Genomic DNA, 18,908 nt, shown 5'->3' with positions numbered 1-18,908 from the left:
TAATCATTAAACGAACAGGTTACTCATCAGTTACTCAGTACTTGAGTAGTTTTTTCACAACATACTCTTTACTTTTACTCAAGTAAATATTTGGGTGACTACTCCTTACTTTTACTTGAGTAATACATCTCTAAAGTAACAGTACTCTTACTTGAGTACAATATCTGGCTACTCTACCCACCTCTGGGTCTGGGTTCCACCACAAACATTTCGCCACATTTTCTGAGCAAGCGTGGTGTTTTTTTTTCCTTGTCGGCGCTCAGGGGGAATCTACTCCACTGAAAGTCTTTTACAGAGTATTTATTGCAGGAAAAAAATGGTTTCCCCCTCCCCGAGGGGCTGGTGGCGGGAAACAAAACCATTTAATCTTCTAGTGAATCAGTAGATGATGAGAGCTACTGTTACGAGTATTAAACTTTCGGAGGGCATTTGTCTGGTTTTATAAACAGATGTTCGCTATAATCCTTCTTTTATCTGCTCTGCTGAACTCTTCGCTCTCCATTTTGTCTTCATTCGTGCGGGCGACTTCCCCAGACGGCAAACAAACGTGTGTCATCTTGTTACCAAATTGTTAAATACTTACAGGAGGGACTGGCAGGGAGCCAAACAGAATGGTTTTATTAATGATCCTGTGCGTGCTAATTCATGTTAAAATGGGAATGGTTTCAGTCTGAAGTCTTCAACAGAGGGTCCGAACCCTAGGGATCCGCCTCGGTACTGCAGGCGGGGTCGTAGAAGTGTCAGGTTGATTGATTTTTTTCCAATTACAAAGCTCTGCCAGGTTCCCGGTGATTGGCCTGGATAGGAGCTCGTTTATAATGATTTTTTTTTTTCTACTTTTAAAACTTTCTTGTAGTCTACATTAGTGTTTTTCAACCACAGTGCTGGTGCAATTTCACCTACCGTATTTCCTTGAATTGACGCCTGGGGCGCTAATTAATTCAAAACCTCTTCTCACTCCGGCGCTTACTAAAGGCATGCGGTAAATTTAGGCCTGCACTTATAAAATTGAGTGTGATGTAAGGATACCATCATGAAAAGCACATTTAATTAAAAAAACATTAAGGTCTTACCTTTACTTATAAATGAAGTCCATGCGCAGCTCCTTCTGATCAAAAGCATCAATAACTTGTTTACAGAAGTCTTCCTTACCTTTCTTCAGTTTTAAAAGTCTCTCTTCCTCGATGGAGATCTTAGAAAACTGTTTTATTTTAGATATGTAATCCTCCATGTTAAAAGTGCAAGCGAGAGGAAAAAATAAATGATCGCTGCTCACTCTTGCTGCTTGTTGTCACTTCTTCTGCAGCCGAGTAGTCGCAAGAAGGATCGCTAGCGCCCTCTACCACCAGGAGGCGGGAGTCATTTCTCATATTTGACACACGCAGCTACGGTATATTAATAAAACATAGCTTCTTACTATTCTTTTTTGCATATTCAATAACTTGGACCTTAAATCCTACTGAATATCTCTTAATCTTCTTCCATTTATGCATTTTCAAATTATTGAAATCAGCCTCCTCCATTTTGAAAATTACGACAGGTGAAGTGTCACTCATGACGTGACGTGTTTGACCCGGTGGAAATTCTGGGCATATGCTAATTATTTGGCAAAATGAGTTTGACCCGGCGGAAATTCTAGACATGCGCTAATAAAAATTAAATTTTGCGAAACGAGTTTGACCCGCCGTTAATCCTGAGCGGGCAGTAATGCTAAGCATGCGTTAATTATTTTTCGAAACGAGTTTGACCTGGCAGTAATTCTCGGCAGGCGCATAATATATATTCAAGGAAATACGGTAATTGGTCTGAAAAAATATTTTTTTGCAAAACTGTAATTTTAATTTCCAAATAATGTACAGTTGTTGAGTGTCTATGCTGCCTAAATATCGGCCGAGTAACCATGTGATACCGTTCCATATCAGTAGGTAGCGGCAGGTGGCCAATTGCTTTGTAGGCCGGCTCCGAGACAAGACAGTTAGTAATGCATACACAGACAAGTGGCAAACACAAAGTAATGTACAAAAAACAAATTTAAGAGAAGAAAATATATAAACTGACGCATTCACACAGCAGGATTGACAGTAACAAAGCAAAAACAAAACAAGGCACGGCACTGAGGATTGGAGGAAAAACGCCACCCTTGAGGCATTCACACTGGAGAATAACTAAAATTAACCCCATCTAAAAATAGTATCAAACACTATGAACAATATATTTATCATAAATATATATATATATATATGATAAACTGCAGCATTTCTGGGTGTTGTTGATAAATGGCTTTCGCTTTGCATAGTAGGGTTTTTACTCACACTTATAAAATGTAGCGACAAACTATAGTTACTGACAGTGGTTTTCTGAAATGTTCCTGAGCCCATGTGGTGATATCCTTTATGCAGTGATGTCACTTTTTTGATGCAGTACCGCCTGAGAGATCGAAGGTCCGTGATATCGCTTACATGCAGTGAGTTCTCCAGATTTTCTGAAACTTTTGATGATATTACGGATCGTAGATGGGGAAATCCCTAAATTCCTTAGCTCGTTGAGAGATGTTCTTAAACTCTGCGACAATTTGCTCACGCGTTTGTTCACAAAGCGGTGACCTTCACTCCATCCTTGTTTGTGAATGATTGAGCAATTCATGGAAGCTGCTTTTATACCCAATCATGGCACCCACCTGTTCCCAATTAGCCCGTTCACCTGTGGGATGTTCCAAAAAAGTGTTTGATGAGCATTCCTCAACTTTCTCAGTCTTTTTTGCCACTTGTGCCAGCTTTTTTTGAAACATGTTGCCGGCATCAATTTCCAAATTAGGTAATATTTGCAAAAAATAACAAAGTTTACCATTTCCAACGTTAAGTATCTTGTCTTTGCAGTCTATTGAATTGAATATAGGTTGAAAAGGATTTGCAAATCATTATATTCTGTTTTTATTTACGATTTACACAACGTGCCAACTTCACTGGTTTTGGGTTTTGTACTTCAATACAGTTTTATCTACTGTAAAGTCTAAATGCTGTGATTAATCTACGTGATCACATGACTGATGCAATATTTTTTAGTGATTAATCACTTGCATTAACGTGTTATATTCGGCAGCCCTAATGAAATTACAGCATTGGGTAACACATTTGCTGTGAGGGTTAATGCAAAAGTGGCGATGGCAGGTGCAGTAAACAAATAAAAAAATAAAATAAGGTAAAGCAGATGTTTGAGGCACTGCATGGCTGGGTATTTTCGCAGAGTGCCTTTGGGGGAACGATTATTTCCATCTTTTTCAGTCATATCAGCATCTCATTTAGTTTTTAAAAAAAAACAAGCCGAGGAATGCACTGCACCTATGTAAATGTATTTTATTTTACTACAGAGACCATTAATGAGATGCAGATTGACACAGCGGGGCGATGTGTGTTTGAAATGCTAATTAAATGTAGGAGTAAAAAACAAAAACATGTCGGTCACATGGCAATTGCAAGGCTAATACAAAAAATAAAAAATAATAAAAGTGAAGTCACTTGAGAGCAGCTTCATCGTGCGCTCATGAATGATGCAAAAGTCCAAATCAGCACCAGATAAGATCCCCATTTAATTTAAATAGTTATGGAGGGTCACATACGCCATGATGAAACACTGTTCTTTCATTTATTAGATTTTTTTAATATTAAACATTTCATTAAAACACGGTGACACGAGTTCACTCTGTGACTCGGGGCATGTTTTTTTTTTCCTTGTACAGTGTTGGCGTGAAAGTAGAGTTTTGTGTTAGCATTTTGTGAATCAAATATGGAGGTCACTCTTGATGCTGCATTGCAGTCAAATACTTAAAGTCTCATTTGACGAGTTTTCACCAATTGTGCATAAAGTGTCAAAGGTTCCACTATTGTGTAGTGAAGTGAAGTGAATTATATTTATATAGCGCTTTTTTCTCTAGTGACTCAAAGTACTTTACATAGTGAAACCCAATATCTAAGTTAAAATCAAACCAGTGCGGGTGGCACTGGAAGCAGGTGGGTAAAGTGTCTTGCCCAAGGACACAACGGCAGCGACTAGGTTGGCAGAAGCGGGAATTGAACCTGCAACCCTCAAATTGCTGGCACGCCACTCTACCAACTGAGCTAAACCGCCCATGTATTGGACGTGTTTTATTGGAAACGAACCAAAACAAATAAAGTTTGATAAACCTGAAATGCATGGCTGGTTATTCGTCTATACCAGTGGTTCTCAAACTTTTTTCACCAAGTACCACCTCCAAAAACGGGGTAGTGTAGCGTATTTAAAACATATTTTGCACAATCAGCCTTTTCATATAAAGCCATAAAGGAATGGGACGACCTCACTCTTCATTTACAATTGAAGTTAAAAAGTGGCTTTGGAGCCATCAAAGCCTTCTCACACGGTCACTAAGGTGGCCACTATGTTTGGCAGATCAACTTATGTGTATTACATTTATCCATGACAGCATTTTTGTTGTAAATTATGAGGTGTGTCTGTTACATAAAATTCAGCGCCTCTCCCGAAAACCTCCCGGGACAAATTTTCTCCTGAAATTCAGGCGGAGCTGGAGGCCACACCCCCTCCAGCTCCATGCGGACAGCCTGTTTTCACGTCCGCTTTCCCACAATATAAACAGTGTGTCTGCCCAATGACGTTATAACTGTAGAATGATCGAGGGCGAGTTCTTCGTTTCTTATGTGGGTTTATTGTTAGGCAGTTTCATTAACGTCCTCCCAGCGCGGTAACAACACACAACAACAGCAGTCACGTTTTCGTCTACCCTAAAGCAGTTTGTCTGCCGTAAAGAGCAATGTTGTGACACTCTTAAACGGGACAATACTGCCATCTACTGTACATGCATATGGTTATAAAAATAGTGACAGAGAATAGAACAAGGATGGACACTTCAACCCTTTACTCAACAATGAGTAAATGAGTGTTGTGTATATGTGTAAATAAATGAACACTGAAATTCAAGTATTATATATATATATATATATATATATATATATATATGTATATGTATATGTATGTATATGTATATGTATGTAGGTGTGGGAAAAATCACAAGACTATTTCATCTCTACAGAACTGTTTCATGAGGGGTTCCTTCAATCATCAGGAGATTTTAATGGAAGCATTCACATACAATGGTTTATATAGGGCACAGATTGGGTGGGTACAGGCAGGCGTAGGGTGTGGTGATTGGCTCATGTGTTACCTAAGAGGTGTTTCCGTCTGTGGCGGCATGTTGAAATGATTTCACTGCGCTTGTTGAGGGATGATAGATCTGGATGATATATGATAAACAGTTTCTCTTTCAAGCATAGGTTGCATCTTTTATTACCACTGTTGTAAGGTGTGCTGGATGCAAGAATTTGCCATGTTATTGAATATTCAACATTATTGTCTTTGAGGTTCCAAATGTGTTTGCTGAGTTCTGTAGAATTCCGCAAAGTCTAGTTTCTAAAGGAGGCGTTGTGATTATTCCATCTTGTTTTGAACGCTCCTTCGGTTAATCCTACGTACGTGTCGGATGTGTTAATGTCCTTGCGTGTTACTTTTGCTTGGTAAACGACTGATGTCTGTAAGCACCCTCCGTTGAGAGGGCAATCAGGCAATCATATATATATATATATATATACGGCGTGGCGAACTTGGTAAAGTGGCTGTGCCAGCAATCTGAGGGTTATTGGGTCAATCCCCACCTTCTACCATCCTAGTCACGTCCGTTGTGTCTTTGAGCAAGACACTTCACCCTTGCTCCTGATGGGACCTGGTGAGCGCCTTGCATGGCAGCTACGACCGTCAGTGTGTGAATGGGCGAATGTGGAAATACTGTCAAAGCGCAATGGGCTCCTTAAAAAAGGGGTAGAAAAGCGCTACACAAGTACAACCCATTTCCCATATCTACCATATATATATATATATATATATACATATATATATATATATATATATATATATATAGCTAGAATTCACTCAAGGTCTAGTATTTCTTATATATATGAAATACTTGACTCTTAACCACGCTTTTCCACTAATGCAGGGGTAGGCAACCCAGAACATTGAAAGAGCCATTTTGGACCCAAATAACACATCGCTGTCAAGCGGCATTCATATAAAACTTGCGGGCCGCACTAACATTACATTTTCATATTAGCAATATTAGCAAAATAACGTGCCGCGTGTCTGAAACCCCTGCTGGAGAGACATGTTACTGTTAAAAGGTTGTTAAACTCCAGATGAGATAATCCTGCAGTGTTGTTTGCAATATGTGTATTATGAAACATTTACGGGACAACAAAGAGGAGCGCGGCGGTGCACTCCAGCGGCGCTCCTTCAGCCTTGGAACATAATGTGGCCCGACAATAACAACACCTGGGAAGAGAAAAAAAAAAATCGCCCATCTCCGCTTCCGACCGTAACCGGCGACAAACAATCATTTTGTTTATAAGGTCAACGTCATGCTTTTTGCCCGATCGGGAGGCGATAAACGTACTGCAATATTGCATCACTGCTGGATTCTACAAACTCTCTTTTCATATGAGTTGGGAAATTGTGTTAGATGTAAATATAAACGGAATACAGTGATTTGCAAATCATTTTCAACCCATATTCAGTTGAATATGCTAAAAAGACAACATATTTGATGTTCAAACTGATACAATTTTTGTTGTTGTTGCAAGTAATCATTTACTTTAGAATTTGATGCCAGCAACACGTGACAAAGTTGGGAAAGGTAGCAATAAATACTGACAAAGTTGAGGAATGCTCATCAAACACTTATTTGGAACATCCCACAGGTGTGCAGGCTAATTGGGAACAGGTGGGTGCCATGATTGGGTACAAAAACAGCTTCCCAAAAAATGCTCAGTCTTTCACAAGAAAGGATGGGGCGAGGTACACCCCTTTGTCCACAACTGAGTGAGCAAATAGTCAAAGAGTTTAAGAACAATGTTTATCAAAGTGCAATTGCAAGAAATATATAGATTTCAACATCTACGGTCCATAATATCATCAAAAGATTCAGAGAATCTGGAGAAATCACTCCACGTAAGCGGCATGGCCGGAAACCAACATTGAATGACAGTGACCTTTGATCCCTCAGACGGCACTGTATCAAAAACCGACATCAATCTCTTAAGGATATCACCACATGGGCTCAGGACCACTTCAGAAAACCACTCTCACTAAATACAGTTCGTCGCTACATCTGTAAGTGCAAGTTAAAGCTTTACTACGCAAAGCTAAAGCCATTTATCAACAACATCCAGAAATGCCGCCGGCTTCTCTGGGCCCGAGATCATCTAAGACGGACTGATGCAAAGTGGGGAAGTGCTCTGTGGTCTGACGAGTCCACATTTCAAATTGTTTTTGGAAATATTCGACATCGTGTTATCCGGACCAAAATTGAAGCGAACCAACCAGACTGTTATCGACGCAAAGTTGAAAAGCCAGCATCTGTGATGGTATGTGGGTGCATTAGTGCCCAAGGCATGAGTAACTTACACATCTGTGAAGGCACCATTAATGCTGAAAGGTACATACAGGTTTTAGAACAACATATGCTGCCATCTTTTTCATGGACGCCCCTGCTCATTTCAGCAAGACAATTCCAAGCCACATTCAGCACGTGTTACAACGTGGTTTCTTATAAAAAGAGTGCGGGTACTTTCCTGGCCCGCCTGCAGTCCAGACCTGTCTCCCACCGAAAATGTGTGGCGCATTATGAAGCGTAAAATACGACTGTTGAACGACTGAAGCTTCAACAATTAGTTTCTTCAGTTCCCAAACGTTTATTGAGTGTTGTTGAAAGAAAAGGTGATGTAACACAGTGGTGAACATGCCCTTTCCCAACTACTTTGGTATGTGTTGCAGCCATGAAATTCTAAGTTAATTATTATTTGTAAAAAAAAATAGTTTATGAGTTTGAACATCCAATACCTTGTCTTTGTAGTGCATTCAATTGAATATGGGTTGAAAAGTATTTGCAAATCATTGAATTCTATTTTTATTTACCTTTAACACAATTTCCCAACTCAAACGGAAACGGGTTTTGTATTTATTTACCGGGCGGCTGACGCAACGTTGGCTATTGTTTGCCAAAACGCTTTTCATTTCAGTGCATTCAACAGAGCTTGGCGGAGTCAGGGGTCAAGCAATGTGTGCACCGCCGCAACCGCCTCCCTTCCGCCAGACACAAGCCGCGAATTAGCCTCCTAATTGGCCCGCGGAGACGCTCATTCCTCCGTGGAGGGAATACGGCGGCGCCTCCGTAGGAATACCCTCCGCAACTCCGGGAAGTTGGTTAATGACGGCTGAGGCGACAACCTATGAAACAACGCACCCTCGAGCCCAGCTCTGTAGACCTTTTTTTTTAATCGAATCCACTTGCCTTTGACTCCAGGTTCAGGCAACATTTTGCCTGAAATGTGGATTTTAATGGCAAATTACCAGGACCTATGCCAGAATTACCCCCGACGCGGCGTCCCGTCTCTGCACCGGCAGAGGGGGAAAAAAAGAGCTTTTGAAGACTTCACAAAGCCCCTAGCTATTGATGCACATATGAACACTTGACTCGATGCTTACTTGGGAGAGGTAATTAGCCTCAGATCTGCAGTCGGCTTCATGTTTTTGTCACCAAACAGCTGCGGCAGGAAGTTGTTTTCAGGCAGGAATCGACTGGCATGCAAAAGAGATGCATTCAAAAAGACTGTTGTGCTTACCTAAAACGTCTTGCACGGAACTACGCAAGGCGGAAACATTTTTTTTGACATTCTACACGTCGTATCTTCACTGGCTGAACTCCGGGAGACCTCATGATTCCAGAGCGCGAAAGATTTTAGCGAGCGCTTGGGAAACACTTCAATGGCGCCGACTCGATGGCTGTCTTCACGCAAAAACAAACGCGGCTCTTTTTGCGTCGTGTTTTTGGAAGCAAACGGCTGAGGCAGGAAGTCGTTTTGAAGGCAGGGATCGGCTGGTGTACAAAACTGTCCAAGGAACCAACATTGAGCAACAAAAAGAGAAACCTTGTAGTTGTCGTCCAGATGCCAATATTTTGGTACCAGAACCTAATTGTATTTCAATAACTTTCAAAATAAAGGGTACCGCAAAAATATCATTATTGGCTTATTTTAACATGTTTTTGATACATTAAACATATGATTCTGATTGCAATCGTAGAACAGTTTGGACCTTAAATAAGATGGTGAACATACTAGACAACTTGTCTTTTACTTGTAAGTAAGCAAACCAAGACTCTTAAATAGTCTGCTGTCATATGTAGTAGTATATTGTCATTTCTTATTATATCCATCCATCCATTTTCCTACCACTTATTCCCTTTTGGGGTCGCGGGGGGCGCTGGCACCTATCTCAGCTACTATCGGGCGGAAGGCGGGGTACACCCTGGACAAGTCGCCACCTCATCGCAGGGCCAACACAGACAGACAACATTCACACTCACATTCACACACTAGGGCCAATTTAGTGTTGCCAATCAACCTATCCCCAGGTGCATGTCTTTGTTATTATCTTATCAATTATGAGGGATAAGCGGTAGAAAATGGATTATTAATAGAGATGTCCGATAATGGCTTTTTTGCCGATATCCGATATGTCTAACTCTTAATTACCGATTCGGATATCAACCGATATGATATATACAGGCATGGAATTAACACATTATTATGCCTAATTTTGTTGGATGCATTAAACAATGTAACAAGGTTTTCCAAAATAAATCAACTCAAGTTATGGAAATAAATGCCAACATGGCACTGCCATATTTATTATTGAAGTCACAAAGTGCGTTATTTTTCTTAAACATGCCTCAAAACAGCAGCTTGGAATTTGGGACATGCTATCTCTGAGAGAGTATGAGATAGTTGAGGTGGGCGGGGTTGCAAAGGTTTCTGGGTATTTGTTCTGTCGTGTTTATGTTGTGTTACGGGGCGGACGTTCTCCCTAAATGTGTTTGTCATTCTTGTTTGGTGTGGGTTCACAGTGTGGCGCATATTTGTAACAGTGTTAAAGTTGTTTATACGGCCATCCTCAGTGTGACCTGTATGGCTGTTGAACAAGTATGCGTTGCATTCACTTAAAGGCCCACCCCCAATTTTGTTGTCTGGGTGGAAATCAGGAGAAATTCGAAAGAATGTTTGCCCCGTGAGATTTTCAGGAGGGGCACTGAAATTTGGGAGTCTCCCAGGAAAATCGGGAGGGTTGGCTAGTATGACTCATTAATCAATTCGTTTATTTACTGTTAATATCCGCTGACCTCCAAGTCCGAGTCCATGGTTCTCGCCCGGAAAAGGGTGGAGTGCCATCTCTGGGTTGGGGAGGAGACCCTGCCCCAAGTGGAGGAGTTCAAGTACCTAGGAGTCTTGTTCACGAGTGAGGGAAGAGTGGATCGTGAGATCGACAGGCGGATCGGTGCGGCGTCTTCAGTAATGCGGACGTTGTACCGATCAGTTGTGGTGAAGAAGGAGCTGAGCCGGAAGGCAAAGCCCCTCAATTTACAGGTCGAGCTACGTTCCCATCCTCACCTATGGTCATGAGCTTTGGGATATGACCGAAAGGACAAGATCACGGGTACAACGGCCAAAATGAGTTTCCTCCGCCGGGTGGCGAGTCTCTCCCTTAGAGATAGGGTGAGAAGCTCTGCCATCCGGGAGGAGCTCAAAGTAAACCCGCTACTCGTCTACATCGAGAAGAGCCAGATGAGGTAATTCAGGCATCTGGTCAGGATGCCACCAGAACGCCTCCCTAGGGAGGTGATTAGGGCACGTCCGACCGGTATGAGACCACGAGGAAGACCCAGGACACGTTGGGAAGACTTTGTCTCCCGCTGGCCTGGGAACGCCTCGGGATCCCCTGGGAAGAGCTGGACGAAGTAGCTGGAGAGAGGGAGGTCCGGGCTTCCCTGCTTAGGTTGCTGCCCCCGCGACCCAACCTCGGATAAGCGGAAGAAGATGGATGGATGGATCTGCTTACTTTCTGTTTCAACATGTTCTATCAACATTTATGCTAAAATAAGCACATACTCTTCTTTTGTTTGGGTGAGGATTCATTACAAAGTGTTTTCAAGATTATACATTTATCATAATTGTCCGAAAAATTGGATGTAAATGATCAAAAAACTTTCCGTTCTCTGAGTTCTCAGGGAACAGACAAGAGGCTGTCTTTGTTGTACCAAGCTAACGGCTTGTATAATTCCATTCTGTACGATGGGAGGAGATGGGAGGGGTTATCTATTGTGATCCAAGCTCGATCCAGGACCAGCCCAAGCCCGAGGCATTTTTGTCTTTTGTGTTAATGTGACCGAAAACAATGGCTGTTTGCATACTACCCATTCCTTTAAAAACAGCTGTTATGTAAACAGGGAAAGTCCAAATACAAAGACGTGGCGTACAATCTTTCGCCAGAGCGTGCTGGAGACTGTACAAGTGTACAGCCCAGAGGTTTCTCCTCAAATTGAGCAAAATTTAACTCTGTCTCTGTTTAATTCCTTGCTTCTTGTCTTGTTCAATAGATGTCATCAGTGTTTGAACCTGACAATAATTAAAGTTCTTCTGTGTTCAAGGACGTAATTCCAGGGTTTATAAACAATAAAATAGTAGAAAAACATGTGTTTTGAACTCCGAAACAAGATAAAATACAAATGTCAAGAAAAAACCTATAAGGGAAACACTAAAAGTTAAAAGGATATCAAACTTTTGACGAAGTGCTGACTGCAAACTGGAGTGCGTGCCAATTTTCTCTCATTTTTCTTCAATTCTTTCTCTCTTTTGCCTTTCTTGACTACTCCTTGAGGAACTCGGAAGAAAATGTTATTCTTTTTGCGCTTTGAACGGTTCCAACAGCTTAAAGCAACGCAGGCGCAGGCCAATGTTCTTCGAGAAAGTCAAAATGCCGCCCACAACGCTGCGACTTCCAGCCTCGCATATTTAAAGAGGAAAATAACCTATATTTGTGTAATGTGCTCGCTTTGTGATCACCTAAAAGTTAACTTGTTTTACAGCAAAAAAAATATTCGAAGTACATTATGCACGATGTTGTCTGTCTAATGTATGTCTGATTTTTATTTATTTTTTTGGGGTGACTTTCTTAAGAAAACACGTTAAATTTAGCTACTTTAGCTCTATTTGGCATATTTACTGTGATGCTTTTGCTCATATTCTGATCAATATTTTAACAAGAGTCAAAAGCCACACACTAGCAGCACTAGCATACCTATTTGAGCTAAAGTGCTAACATTATATATACGCTCCTTTTACAACAACGCCATGCTAGGTTAGCATAGTTTCTATAGAGAAAGAAAATGATCAAAGGTAAGAGACTGACCATACGTCCTCGTTTCCCAATGTCCTCCTTTGCGAGACTGTCTGGGGTGTCCGGGTGGGGTTTCTTAAATGTTCAAGTATCATTGGCAATTGTTCACCTAGTCCCGGCCTTGGCGTGCTGCCCGCCTTAGCACGCATATGTGTCCTCTTTTTGGGATTTCAGACTATGGTCAGCCTAAGTAAGAGGTCTCACATCTGTAGCTCCAGGTTTTAAAGGAATCATATTATATGTTTTAATCTTCAACTAAAACACTTCCTTTTGGTTTACAGACCATCTTCTTACATGTACCACCCAGAGTCTGACCAGCAGTGAGAAAAAAGGGAAGAACATCAAACATCAGAATCGAGGAGATACAAGCATATCAATGGTAAGTTCATGGGCTTTCTCTTTCAATGCTTTTCAGTCCAAAAAGCAAGTACACAGTTTACATATGCGCTACTTAGTATGTCTGCCTCACTATTTGAAATAGTTCCCAAAGTGCTTGTTGTTGGATCCTACAAAGTCTGCATTGTTAGCATTGTTGTGGATGGGAAAGGGATCTGTGGTTCCGAACTGGCTTGCTCATTAACTCTCAAAATAGCTGGTGAATCTCAGTGCGATTGATACTATTTGGATCATATCTAAATAATAATCATACATTTGCCAATGATACTTGAACTTTCTCTATAAATAATATATTTATTTAAATAAAGCATTTTTTCTCCCTCGGAAGAGTTAGTGCTGCAAGGTATTCTGGGTATTCGTTCTTTTGTGTTTGTTGTGTTACGGCGCGGATGTTCTCCCAAAATGTGTTTGTTATTCTTGTTTGGTGTGGGTTCATGGTGCGGCGCATATTTGTAACAGTGTTAAAGTTGTTTATATGGCCACCGTCAGTGTGACCTGTATGGCTGTGGAGCAAGTATGCCTTGATTGACATTCAAACCACAATCTCGCTCTCTCGCTCCCTCTGTGTCTGCCCCTCCCTCACGAATGTCATTGCGTGCGCACACTTTCACAACCATGACACAAAACGCCGGACATTTGAGGCATTTAAGAACACTCCGGACAGTCTTGCAAAAGAAGACATGTCCAGGGAAAAGAGGACGTATGGTCAGTCTAGGCTAAATCCCTCCGTATATTGCCCTCAGACCGAGGCAAGTTTCTTAGCCAGACTCTGTGCTTTCATGAGTTAATCAGGCACTTCTTCAGGTGAAGCTGGAAGTTTGTGTAGTGACCTACGCTGGTTAATAGAACCAACAGAACAGCGTTTTTGGTCATATATTTTTGTTTTGCTACAACTGCAGCTAGTGCAAATAAAAATGTCGGACCCCAAAAAACCTCTACCGCATACTTGTCAACCTTGAGACCTCCGAATTCGGGAGATTAGTGGTTGGTGGTAGCGGACGTCTATATTGTAGCATCCCGGAAGAGTTAGTGGGGTATATGTGCTGTTGTGTTACTGTGCGGATGTTCAACCGAAATGTGTTTGTCATTTTTGTTTGGTGTAGGTTCACAGTGTGGCACATATCTGTAACAGTGTTAAAGTTGTTTATAAGGACACCCTCAGTGTGACCTGTATGGCTGTTGATCAAGTATGCTTACATTCATTTACGTGTGTCTGTAAAAGCCACATATATTATGTGACTGGGCCGACACGCTGTTTGTATGGAGGGAAAGCGGACGTGATGACAGTTTTTTAAAGGACGCTAAAGGCCTTTAAGGCACGCCCCCAATATTGTTGTCCTGGTGAAAAAGTATGGTTGCCACGGGAGTCTTTCAAGATGGGCACTGAAATTCGGGAGTTTCCCGGAAAAATCAGGAGGGTTGGCAAGTATGCTCTGCCGTTCAGTGAGATATCCGCTGACGTCACATGTTGGTTAACGCCACAAATCGGGGCAAATCTCAAAAGGCAACAATGTTCAATAAAGATCTCCTTTGGTTTTTAATCCACATTTTTGGCATCAATGGGGATCCCAAGTATCGTATTTTCCGGACTCTAAGGCTAACTTAAAATCTTAATTTTTGTTCTCAAAACTCGACAGTGTACCTTATAACTCGGGGTGCCCAATGTGAAGAGTAAGTTTGGGTGAGCTTACCCACCACGAAGCTATACTATTTGGTACATGGTGTATTGAAAAGTGTGACCAGTAGATGGCAGTCAATCATAAGAGATACATGTAGACTGCATTATTATGGCAACATATACCAACATTGTATATGTTCCATTGAAAATATAAAACATTACACCCAGTGCTCAAAAATGTTTTAGTATGCACTACTTTATGTGCTTCAACATACGAGTATTATTAAAGTGTGTGTATAAGGTAAGACATATTACCTGCCGTTTTCTTTCGCAATAGTATGCAAAAGCCACTTTTCCTACCTTTTTGTTCCTGCTGATCTGTATTTGGGATCTGCATAAATCCTGAAAAATTGCACGCGTCTGCCTTTGTAGTACGTGGCGACACCATAGTCGATAAACGTCTTCTTTTACTCTATCTTCATGATAATGAACATTGATCCTCTACTGTTGCCATTTCTAATATCAAGTAGTGTAAAGTTCTTAGTTATATATGTTAGTAAACTTGCCAGTAAAAGCGCTAAAACATACCGGTGTAGTTAATTTAAATTTAATCACCCAAGGAAATTTTGATATTAGAGTTCTGATGTTTTTTCACAGGACACATTCCCGGTATGGTTGTTTCCGACTGATGAGATGCTATTCCGTTATTTATTGAAGTAAAGTCTGAATGTTATTAAAACAGTTAGCTCCATCTTTTGACGCTTCCTCCACTCCCGTTCTTGCACGCTACACCGCTTCAACAAAGATGACGGGGAGAAGACGCTGCCGAATGTGAGCCACGTAAATAAGACCGCCCACAAAACGGCGCATCCTGAAGCGGCTTGAAGATGGTCTGTTAAACATCATCTATGCAACATTTTGAACAAAGAAACACCATTACATGTTACGTAGACCACAATGAAGTTTTTTACATTTAGAAAAAAAAAATACTCCTTTGGTGCACCTTATATATGGAAAAATATCAAAAATAAACCATTCATCGGCGGTGCGCCGTATAATCCGGTGCGCGCCTTAAAGTACGGTACACAAAAAAGGGGTAAAGAACGGGAAGAGTGGTGTTGGAGCCTATTTTTATGTATCTATTGATTGTTTTGACAGTACATCAAATAATACCAATGATGATGTTGATGAATTATTGGATGTTTTAGGTCAGGGGTCCCCAAACTTTTTGACTCTGGGGGCCGCATTGGGTTAGAACAATTTGGCCGGGGGCCGGGCTGTACATGTATGTATGTATGTATGTATGAATGTATGTTAGTCTCCTCTCAAGTGCTCTGTTTATTGCAGTTCTGAGTGTTGCTGGGTCAGGTTTGGTTTCGGAATTGGATTGCATTGTTATGGTATTGCTGTGTAGTGGTTTGTTGGATTGATTAAAAAAAACACACAAAAAAAACGATTTTTAAAAAATTAGAATCGATTCTGAATCGCACAAAATAAACGATTCGATCTGTATTTGAATCGATTTCTTCCCACACCCCTAATATATATATATATATATATATATATATATATATATATATATATATATATATATATATATATATATATATATATATAAATATATATAGCTCGGTTGGTAGAGCGGCCGTGCCTGCAACTTGAGGGTTGCAAGTTCGATTCCCGCTTCCGCCATCCTAGTCACTGCCGTTGTGTCCTTGGGCAAGACACTTTACCCACCTGCTCCCAGTGCCACCCACACTGGTTTAAATGTAACTTAGATATTGGGTTTCACTATGTAAAGCGCTTTGAGTCACTAGAGAAAAGCGCTATATAAATATAATTCACTTCACTTCACTATATATATACTGTATTGAAGTGGCGACTTGTCCAGGGTGTACCCCGCCTACCGTCCGAATGCAGCTGAGATAGGCTGAGAGAGAAAATGTATATATATATTATTGTTGGATCCTACAGAGTCTGCATTATTAGCATTGTTGTGGATGGGAAAGGGATCTGTGGTTCCTAACTGGCTTGCTCATTAACTCTCAAAATAGCTGGTGAATCTCAGTGCGATTGATACTATTTGGATCATATCTAAATAATAATCATACATTTGCCAATGATACTTGAACTTTCTCTATAAATAATATATTTATTTAAATAAAGCATTTTTTCTCCCTCGGAAGAGTTAGTGCTGCAAAGTATTCTGGGTATTTGTTCTTTTGGGTTTGTTGTGTTACGGTGCGGATGTTCTCCCAAAATGTGTTTGTTATTCTTGTTTGGTGTGGGTTCATGGTGCGGCGCATATTTGTAACAGTGTTAAAGTTGTTTATATGGCCACCCTCAGTGTGACCTGTATGACTGTAGAGCAAGTATGCCTTGATTGACATTCAAACCACAATCTCGCTCTCTCGCTCCCTCTGTGTCTGCCCCTCCCTCACGAATGTCATTGCGTGCGCACACTTTCACAACCATGACACAAAACGCCGGACATTTGAGGCATTTAAGAACACTCCGGACAGTCTTGCAAAAGAAGACATGTCCAGGGAAAAGAGGACGTATGGTCAGTCTAGGCTAAATCCGTCCGTATATTGCCCTCAGACCGAGGCAAGTTTCTTAGCCAGACTCTGTGCTTTCATGAGTTAATCAGGCACTTCTTCAGGTGAAGCTGGAAGTTTGTGTAGTGACCTACGCTGGTTAATAGAACCAACAGAACAACGTTTTTGGTCATATATTTTTGTTTTGCTACAACTGCAGCTAGTGCAAATAAAAATGTCGGACCCCAAAAAACCTCTACCGCATACTTGTCAACCTTGAGAGATCCGAATTCGGGAGATTAGTGGTTGGTGGTAGCGGACGTCTATATTGTAGCGTCCCGGAAGAGTTAGTGGGGTATATGTGCTGTTGTGTTACTGTGCGGATGTTCAACCGAAATGTGTTTGTCATTTTTGTTTGGTGTAGGTTCACAGTGTGGCACATATCTGTAACAGTGTTAAAGTTGTTTATAAGGACACCCTCAGTGTGACCTGTATGGCTGTTGATCAAGTATGCTTACATTCATTTACGTGTGTCTGTAAAAGCCACATATATTATGTGACTGGGCCGACACGCTGTTTGTATGGAGGGAAAGCGGACGTGATGACAGTTTTTTAAAGGACGCTAAAGGCCTTTAAGGCACGCCCCCAATATTGTTGTCCTGGTGAAAATCGGGAGTATGGTTGCCACGGGAGATTTTCAGGAGGGGCACTGAAATTCGTGAGTCTCCCGGAAAAATCGGGTGTGTTGGCAAGTATGCTCTACCGTTCAGTGAGATATCCGCTGACGTCACATGTTGGTTAACGCCACAAATCGGGGCAAATCTCAAAAGGCAAAAAATGTTCAATAAAGATCTCCTTTGGTTTTTAATCCACATTTTTGGCATCAATGGGGATCCCAAGTATCGTATTTTCCGGACTCTAAGGCTAACTTGAAATCTTAATTTTTGTTCTCAAAACTCGACAGTGTACCTTATAACCCGGGGTGCCCAATGTGAAGAGTAAGTTTGGTTGAGCTTACCCACCTCGAAGCTATACTATTTGGTACATGGTGTATTGAAAAGTGTGACCAGTAGATGGCAGTCAATCATAAGAGATACATGTAGACTGCATTATTATGGCAATATGACTCAAGTAAACACCACCATTGTATATGTTCCATTGAAAATATAAAACATTACACCCAGTGCTCAAAAGTGTTTTAGTATGCACTACTTTATGTGCTTCAACATACGAGTATTATTAAAGTGTGTGTATAAGGTAAGACATATTACCTGCCGTTTTCTTTCGCAATAGTATGCAAAAGCCACTTTTCCTACCTTTTTGTTCCTGCTGATCTGTATTTGGGATCTGCATAAATCCTGAAAAATTGCACGCGTCTGCCTTTGTAGTACGTGGCGACACCATAGTCGATAAACGTCTTATTTTACTCTATCTTCATGATAATGAACATTGATCCTCTACTGTTGCCATTTCTAATATCAAGTAGTGTAAAGTTCTTAGTTATATATGTTAGTAAACTTGCCAGTAAAAGCGCTAAAACATACCGGTGTAGTTAATTTAAATTTAATCACCCAAGGAAATTTTGATATTAGAGTTCTGATGTTTTTTCACAGGACACATTCCCGGTATGGTTTTTTCCGACTGAGGAGATGCTATTCCGTTATTTATTGAAGTAAAGTCTGAATGTCATTAAAACAGTTAGCTCCATCTTTTGACGCTTCCTCCACTCCCGTTCTTGCACGCTACACCGCTTCAACAAAGATGACGGGGAAAAGACGCTGCCGAATGTGAGCCACGTAAATAAGACCGCCCACAAAACGGCGCATCCTGAAGCGGCTTGAAGATGGTCTGTTAAACATCATCTATGCAACATTTTGAACAAAGAAACACCATTACATGTTACGTAGACCACAATGAAGTTTTTTACATTTAGAAAAAAAAAATACTCCTTTGGTGCACCTTATATATGGAAAAATATCAAAAATAAACCATTCATCGGCGGTGCGCCGTATAATCCGGTGCGC

The 18,908-nt window shown here is 41.0% G+C and overlaps 1 long non-coding RNA gene across 1 annotated transcript in view; it reads left to right on the top strand.

Moving 5' to 3' along the window:
- The window catches only part of LOC133569298 (uncharacterized), a 151,022-nt gene that overhangs the window by 93,420 nt on the left and 38,694 nt on the right, over positions 1-18,908 (top strand). The window contains exon 2 of the long non-coding RNA XR_009809790.1: positions 12,615-12,712. This is a non-coding gene — a long non-coding RNA (uncharacterized LOC133569298). The remainder of the gene's footprint in view (positions 1-12,614; positions 12,713-18,908) is intronic.

Source organism: Nerophis ophidion, linkage group LG15, assembly GCF_033978795.1.
Source record: "Nerophis ophidion isolate RoL-2023_Sa linkage group LG15, RoL_Noph_v1.0, whole genome shotgun sequence".
In the NCBI taxonomy this organism is placed as follows: Eukaryota; Metazoa; Chordata; class Actinopteri; order Syngnathiformes; family Syngnathidae; genus Nerophis; species Nerophis ophidion.
This window is presented reverse-complemented; position numbering and strand designations above follow the sequence as displayed.